Below are 9,550 nucleotides of genomic sequence, written 5' to 3' on the forward strand. Positions count from 1 at the left end.
AAATGGGTTAATGGGTTAAATGTAGTTTAATTGCTGAGTTGGCATGCTTAAGAAAGGAAATGGGTGTCATGGAGTTAGGTGGCATCCTAGGTGAACACCCTAGAATTGTGACATGTGTAAATTGTTTCTTGCTTTAATAGTATGTATAGATATCAATCAATCAATCAATCAATCAATCATACCCAGTAAAATCCCACCGACAGCAGAGCTATAGGTAGGGTCTGGGGAGGGTGGGATGTAGGCACACCGTACCTCTATCCAAAGGAATAAAGAGGTGGCTTCCAGAGAGACCCTCGGCTCTAAGAACATGTGTATGAAGCAATAAAAGGAAATCAAAGTTTAACAGTTATATAAAAAACTACTACTAATTATAATAATATTAATAAAAAGGTCATAGTATGTATAGATAGATATATATAAAATAAAACTTGATAAGTTTAAATATTTAAGATGTTTATAAATAAAATTTATTACATATATTTAAGTGGTTAACCTAAATTTTTATACATAAAATATCATAAATAAGTATCGTGTGTGTGTATATATATATATGATTGATTTCTTTTGAGAACCATTTTGAGTTTTAAGAACTCGAAAGAACTCAACGAACAATTTTTTTCGAATTTTTTTTACACATGTGTAATACGCAAGTGTAAGTGATGTACAAAAAATTACGGTATTTTTTTACATACCGAATCGACTTTTTACACATGTGTAACTAACGTTTAAACTTGTGTAATTATCAAAAATACTTATTCTCTCTCCTGCTTTATTTTTTAATTAAATTTAATCTCAGCCACATATTTCATATCATTTAATTAAATGTGTGGCTCAAAATTAAGTTATTAAAGTTCTTAAAACTCATAATGGTTCTCAAAATAACTCTCCCTTGTACATATATATATATATATTATAAACGTGTTTTTTTTACATAAAATATGTTACATGTCTAAGATCTATACAAAAATATACAAAAATATATATATAAACCCAATTAATATATAGGATTAGGTTTATTTCAGAAGTGTTTTTAGCGCGATAAGTGCGAGAAATAATTATAACCAATCATAATTTTTCTTTTAATTTTATCTTTAATTTATGTTGAAAGGTATAATTGTAATCTCCATAAATATGTGAATATGGTAACTATTAATTGTTGGAGGTTTCAAATGATATTTTATATTTTATTTTACTTAAACATTTGCAAGTAATATCTTATTTTTTAGTTTTCTTAAATATTTGATTATGCTAACTATTTTTTAGTTGTCTTTAATTACTGTATGTATTGTACGTATTCCTCATGTTAACATTAGTGTTCTACGATTCTTCAAATTAATGTATTTTTGTACAAACCGTTGTAAATGATAAACTATTTTGTATATTACGAAAAAACACTACATATCATACATGACAACATACTATGTTTTACTTACACATCCCATAGACATGAGTTTGCATATTTTTTTACATGTGTTCACCATAATACTTCAAATATATTTTTATAAAACAAAATTTTACATCACCCTAGTTACTTAGTTTCGTCAACTGTTTGTATTAATGTGTAGGTATGTGCGCACGAATGTATGTACGTATGTAGGTACGCAAGTATGTGTAGGTGTGTAGGTAAGTGCGTAAGTATGTAGGTATGCAGATATGTGTATGTAACACCCCGACTTAGGGCCTAGGAGTGTGACCATAAGTTGGTACCTGTTTTGTAAATATATCAGAGTTTATGGGTTAATTTTAGCGGAAGACTTTAAGTTTATTATAATATTTACATGGAAAATTTACTCGGGAATTAAATACCCGAGTATTAGTTTACAAAATATAAGTTTCATATTACAAGGATTTTTAGTTATAAAAAACGGAGCCATCTTGTACGCGCTTCTATCTTTATTAAGACTCCAATCCTTGATAATGCTACTTATGCTTAATTACCTGCAATGGGTTGGAAAAATACATCAGCTATATGCCGGTGAACACGTATAACTCGATAAATCATTTGAATGCCATTATAATACAAATATAGTTTTCTCTACAAGCTCAGCGGAAACATTTCTACTTCCGGTGTATGTACCACGGCCCTACACACACAATTATTCCCAAGCCACGTAGCCCTTAATGGGAAACTAGTTATGACCATTAGCCCGCGGCCACGTAGCCTTTGAATGATTAGGCTGAATGGTTATGTTTGGATCCAGACACATGTGTATTCGGTCTGAGTTGTTTTTATTCTCTACTTTGTATTACAACGTTTTAGAGATCACATAATCTCATGAAAATATTGACTGGCTCTTTAAGACAAACACCCGTTCATCTCATTTAGTATAAATATGTTTTGACTGATTAAAAGGTTAACGTATTCACCTGTACCGTCGGTGTTGAAGACCTTGACTGATTGATTGTGAATGATACTTAACCTATACATAAATAGGTTTGTATGAATGTTTTGAATGATGATTAAGCTATGATTGTAAGCTTAACCTTGAAATCGTTTATCTTTGATTGTGAATGAAAACACTTACTTTTATGTGACGTTTGATATAGCATGATTTGGCTTAATAGGTTCTAACACGTTGGTAAGTTTCTCCAGGTAAGTAAACTGGTCCCTCGGTTGATTGGGATTTGTACGAATTACTTTTCCATAGACAAGAAACTTACTACTAGTGATACCCCCCTTACAGTTACTACATGCCCGTCAAAATATATCTTTTGTTTAACATTACTTTATCATGAAGTAACGTTTATAAAAACTTGATTATGAATGTTTATAGAATGTTTATAAAAACCTTTCAAGGTTAAAGGTTATAGCCTTGATTGATTGTCTAAGCTATAATTCAAATAACTTAAACATAACTCCTACCTTATCTCGGATACTTAGATTGATAATAAGAAAAAGGCAGGATATTGATCTACTCGATTGTATGATTACTAGCGTGATTATAACTTCGTTCCTTGCACGAACTACAAGAAAATGGCACGTCGACTTGTTAAGGCAATAGGGCACGCCTTTCGAGGTTAAGTGTGTGTAAATGGAGGTGTATTTGGGATGAGAAGACCTCAAACCCGTCACCCCCTTTTATAGGCTGATTCTAGACCCCGTCGCGGTACGCGATGGGCTCCTTGTGACCCGTCGCGTACCGCGGCGCCGCAATTTAACGGTGCCTTATCTGGTGGTGGCACGTCGCCTGTCATAATATGCCACGTGTTGACACGTGGTTGGACACGTGTCCACCTTACTTAGCCTTGTCATCGCGGTACGCGATGACCTTGGTGATTAGGCTGTCGCGTATCGCTACGCCGCCCTTTTTTGGATCTGTGTGCAAGTCCATCGCGCTACGCGATGGGTTTAAAGATACCTCGTCGCGAATCGCGATGAGTTCAAACATTTAGAATTTTCATTTTTGGTCCTTATACTTCCTAAGTTAGTATTTTAGGCCTAAATTGAAGAGGGTAAATGACGCGGTGTTATAGTGTAGGAATGTAAGTATATACGAACGTATGTATGTATGTACGTACGTATGTACATTTGTATGTATGTGGTATGTGTAGGTGCGTACGTAAGTATATATGTATGTATGTACGTATGTATGTGGTATTTGTAGGTACGTACGTAAATATATATGTATGTATGTACGTTGGTATGTACGTATGTGTGTAGGTATAATAACTGAAATGAGGTTAAAAATTGATTAAAAGTCCACCACAAAAACTATTACTTATAATGTAGTGAATGGTTGAATGTCTTAAAGATTTAAAATTTCTTGAATAAGAGCTCCTAATTACAAGATAATTGTTGTTACGATTTAATTAATTAAGGCGTAAATTGTGGTAACGGATGAAGACATTGAAGGTTGATTTAATGATTCCAAAAACACCAAATACATTTATACCCTTTTGAATTATATATATGTTGCAATAATGTGTAATTAATTACAAATATGCCATTTGGATTGTACACCATTGATTAAACACCATCAATGGTCCATATCTACTTCTCGCACTTCTCACTCTAAAATCATTTCTCGCATGATCCATCCCTTAATTAATATATATACATATATATATATATATACACGTTTATCAAAATAATAATAATTGATTTTCAATTCCCAACTTCATTCCTCTCAATCCGTCAATTCCTTATGTTTGTTTCCGCACTTAATCTTTATTAGGCTTTACCGTCAACGATTGATCTACCATCTTCGTTCTTATTATTTTATCCGCGTTTGCTCGTCTGATAAGGTGAGTATTTCACTCCCCTATATTACTTATTTTATCTTTTGGGGGCATATGCGTAACTAGCTATTTTTATATTATACAGTATTAAACTGCAACTGTGTATCCTTGTGTGTATATCAGTTTGCCTAACTTGCTATTTGTTTACTTGCTTTATTTGAACTCATTTTGGAGAAGTTACTCATTTATAGTATGATCATACGACTATTTTTGGCAACCGATGTCCATATTTATGGCAACGATTTATTCCTAGCTTGGTAACCAATATCCATTTATATGGAATTGATTGAGCCATGTCTTTATGGTTTGATTGACTGTTTATGTGTTATGGCTTAACTGTTTATCTCACGGGAACAGTTTGCACTTTTATTTATTATTATTATAGTGACTTAAATCTGGTGTTATACTCACTCAACTTAGTGTTGACAAAATTATTGTATATTTAACGCATATGCAGGTTATCGTGTGATGTGATTTTCAAGTTGTTTGAAGACACTTAGGATTGCATGCTAGAGAGAATAAACAAGAATTTAGATTTTATTTTTTCTTTACTTATTTTATTGATAGACTATGTATTGTTGGATTATTAAATTTGAAATAATAGATATTATAACTTTAATTATTGCATGATAGTACCTTGAGAGCTGTGAGCAATCAGCTTACGCCCCGGCATTTTTGTATTAGGTTGGGGTGTGAAACTGCGTTTTTGTTAAAGGAAATAGTACCAGCATTTACTACGATGCCTTCACATAGCCAGTTATTCGGGTGATTTTGCACATCTTTACAGGTTCCTCTTCTATCAGCAATTGATGTAAATTAGAAAACTCGACACCAACATTATTATTTGTTTTGTGTGTTTTAAGGTTCCGAGCATCATCCTCGTTATCAAACACATTAGTTAAAGTAGCCATTTTTACTAGTTTAGTTATGAACCTCTTCTAGCACCAAAGTGGATTGACGTTCCTCGGACCTTTACCTATTCTCTAGGATCACGGCTTCATTCATCTCAGCCATCGTAGCCCACATCCTTCGGTTTGCGTCACATATAATGTCTTCTGGTTGTCTAACGTGTTCAACTCAGCATGGTCGTTTTTTTTCAGAATTGACGTGAAATCCAGGTTATAATCATTTAACCGCCACAAGATCAACAATCACATAAGTCTGGGCTTGTGTTGCAGACATAAAAACATCTCTTTTCATGTCTTCGGATACAACCCATAAGGGTTTGCTCGTTCTTTGTACATAAACCCTTGTCAAGGTTTCACGTAGTTTCAACAGTTCCGGTTATAAATGCGAATCTTGCGCTTGTGCCATAACAAATCTTGTGTGTTTGCTATAACAGATAGTTGTTTTCAAACAGAAGATTCTTTCAACTTTGATGAGCCTTATTTTTTTTTTTGTTAATTGTGAGTCATGGTTATTTGTTGAAATAAATTAGATGATGTGAGTTTTTTTGTTAAAAGTTTTCGGTGTTGTTAAAAAGAGTTCTAAAATTTTGATAGCAAGACTCTGCTACACTTTTGCATATTTGGGTTGTGGTCTATGTTATATATATATATTTTGTTTTAAGTTATTAATTCAAACCTATCACTATGAAACTTGAGGATCACCAAAAGTTATTACAAGAACATACTCCATTACAGAAATGATGAAATCTCATATTATCCCTAACAATAATCTCCCTGCCACTAATCTTTGAAGCTCCACACATAACCACATGACAATCTTCACATATTCTTACGTTCTTCATGATCCTTATAATCCCACAATCAACCAACAAACCATATGCCAGTGCTAGCTTCTCGCTATGCCCCAACAATATCCTCTTTTTCTCATCGTCACTCACATCATATGGCACACAACTCAAAACCGGGGTGTACCCATCTAACATCAACTTAGATACAAGATCCTCCAACTCTCGTTTGATCTCTGAAGTCCTCGGATGATTCATATCACCAGCAAAAAACTCATGAATTACCCCTTTGGCCCCTTCTACCCAACTACTTGCAGGGTTCTTTTTCAGACCCTTTGATCTATATAATGCACGAATTCTTGAAACATCGTTCCATTTTCGGGCAGATGCATATGTGTTCGAGAGTAATATGTAGTTTCCTATGGCGTTTGGTTCAAGTTCAAACAAACGATTAGCAGCGATTTCAGCAATATCGGGATTTGCATGAATTCTACAAGCACCAAGCAAAGCGCCCCAAGCACCGGCATGTGGTGGCATTGGCATGGTCTTGATGACATCATAGGCATCTTTAATGAGCCCGGCCCTTCCAAGAAGGTCAACCATGCATGTATAATGGTCAACGGTCCGGGCTACACCATATTCGTTCTCCATTGCTGCAAAAAAGCTTTGACCTTGTTTTACTAAACCAGCATGGGTACAAGCAGAAAGAACTCCCAAGAATGTAACTTTATTCGGTTTTATATCCGTTTTCAACATCTTTTCAAACAACCCGATTGCTTCATGTGTGCAACCGTGCATTGCAAGTCCAAGAATCAACGAACTGTAGGAGTAAACGTTCTTCTTCTGCATTTTATCAAACACCTGACGTGCGTCTTCAATGCACCCGCATTTCGAGTACATATCGATTAACGCAGATCCAACAACAACATTATCCGTAGCTCCAAATCCCGCCCGGTCAGCAACATCTTGAACCCACTTCGCATACTTGGTCGCACCCAACTGAGCACAAGCAGAAATCACACTAGCTAACGTCACCTCATCCGTTTCAACACGAGCCTCTAGCATCCTATCAAAACACTCCAACGCCTCTCTCGGTTTACCATTCTGCGAAAACCCCATCACCATCGTCGTCCACGCCACCACATCCTTCACAGGCATTCCATCAAACAACGTACGCGCTTCTTCCATATCACCATATCTCGCGTAGGCAACAATTAAAGCCGTCCACGAAATCGCATCTCGTTCAGGCATTTCATCAAACACCTTCCGTGCACTGTCCAACAAATCACATCTCACATACACGTCAATCAATGTATTGTTCACATACAAATCAGACTCAAACCCACCAAATTTTGCAACTTGCCCATGAATTTGCACACCCAAACTAACATTACAAGCTTTCAATAAACCCGTAAACGTAAACGAAACAGGACCAATATCTTGTTGTCTCATCATATTATACAACATCACAGACTCCATTACAGGCCCTTGCAATGCATACCCACGAATCAAAGCCGTGTATAGAAACGGGTTTGGGCGTTTAACTTGTTGAAAGATTCGAACCGGGTATGGGTCAATTGGGATATTAAATTTAGCAGTTAAAACACGAACTAGTTTGGTGATTACGTAACAGCATTGATCAAGGCCTTTACGGATGATGTGAGCGTGAATTTGTTTGGATTGATTGATGTTGTTTGAGGAGTCAAGTAAGGAGACGAGGTGTGATTCCAGGATTTTTGTTTGGTGGGATTGAGAGGAAGTGATTAAGGGGTTTAATGTTCGAGATATCGAAACCATTTGAAACGACAAACAAAAGTGTAAGGTACGAGGTGGAGATTTGAAGTGTGTTGACATAACTTTTGTTTTCATGTTTTAAAAATAATATTTTTCTTTTTTTTTTTTTTAGTAAAAGCTTAATTTTAGTAATTCTAGTGATCAGTTTTTGGTTGAAAATAATTCGTATTTTTTTTATCATGATAATCTTAATTTTTTGTCAAGTAAATTTTGATATAATAATTATCATAGATTTATGTTTGATTTTCACTCGATTTCTCTCATAGTGATTAGTGGCATGTGGTAACTAACAGTTTTACATAATGTGTTTAGGACCGTATTAGTTGCAGAAGAGATACTAAGCAGTTGTTGAAATTTGAACTGTAGCATTGTTCTCTGTTGACTGTGGGAGGCCTTTAGCTGGCAATGCTCTTAGCCTGTAGTTTACAATATTAGGACATTAGAATAATGCTACCTTTCGGTTCAAGTATAGTATGTATGACATAATATCTATTGACATGCTCTTGAACTGTTGGGAACATTGGATTGACAAAAGACGTTTGTGACATAGGTGGATTCCAGCTGTTTTAAACATGTTTAAATATAGACGTTGTGATTTCAGTTAGCAGAAAGTTAGTGTGCTGATTTTATAATTTACTCATTTGCATGTATAAATATTTTTTTAAAACATTTTATCATTTTATTTTCAACTTATTATTTGCAATTATAGCTATTAATAATTATCTTTGCAGACATTTGATATATGCTCTATACGCACGAAGCACATGATTTCCCTACAAATCCATCTCACAAACCTTAGCAATGGATATTGTATAAAAAAATCATTAAAGATATCACATTCCATAGTATTAACACAGATAACTGAAAACGTGTTGATGACCCTCATAACAAAGCAGAAGACAAAGACGACCATAGTCCATAGTAATAAAGAAACAAGCCAAAAAATAACCATAAAGTTCATGTAAAGCGTATACAATTCTGTAAACACTATGAGGAATCAACTGTTGCAAAACGGCAATACTTAACTGGTAGATCATATGCATTCTCTAAGTGCAACACATCTTGGTTTTCTGACTAAATTGTGTGATACCCAAAACTTGAAGCTAAGGCAAAATGACCCGTTAGTATTTTTTTTTTCCAACCGACATAATACAAAGTATTCGTAGCCAATGTTTTGACTCGTAACCTTGGTCATAATCATCATGTTTTGGCTGATACATGAAACCTAAAACTAAGTCGAAATGTATTTTGTATTTCAAACCGACCTATATCTAAAGCGCCCATGACAGTGACCACTGTTTTGAGACAAAGCTGATAGCGTTGTTGCAGCAACAAAATTAAAGCTACTCTATATGGTTGACTTGTTGAGAACCTTCAGATTCTATAAGGGTATCAACATTTTCAAACAATAAAAAATGGGTGATGATATTCGTACATCATCTCTCAAAACTCACACACGCTAAATACGATCGTATAGGAGTTATATGATCGTATGGAACCCCGCGTGATAAAAGTACAACAAAAGCACACTGAGCGTGCAGCCATACAGAGGTTGACTGGAAGTCATACGATAGTATGACTCCCATACGAGCGTATAGAAAAAATAAACAAAAACCTTAATTGATTGAGCCGGGTGTATTTAGCCGTTTAGATTTGTGATAGTATATGGATATGGTTGCTAAATGAAATATGATATAATATTCCGTACATACTTATCTTTGTTTTACGCAATGACACGATACAATATTCCGGACGTGATATAATATTCAGTGTATTATTTGACACGACACAATATTTCGGGTGTAATATAATATTCTACCGGTT

General features: G+C 34.8%; 1 pseudogene; it reads right to left on the reverse strand.

Moving 5' to 3' along the window:
• Positions 1-5,800: 5,800 nt before the first annotated feature.
• Positions 5,801-7,778, reverse strand: LOC143551235 (pentatricopeptide repeat-containing protein At5g44230 pseudogene; annotated as a pseudogene).
• Positions 7,779-9,550: the final 1,772 nt, after the last annotated feature.

Source organism: Bidens hawaiensis, unplaced genomic scaffold (genome assembly GCF_021521415.1).
Source record: "Bidens hawaiensis isolate Kalapana, Puna unplaced genomic scaffold, B.hawaiensis_p1.1 tig00016275_1, whole genome shotgun sequence".
NCBI classification, from domain to species: domain Eukaryota; kingdom Viridiplantae; phylum Streptophyta; class Magnoliopsida; order Asterales; family Asteraceae; genus Bidens; species Bidens hawaiensis.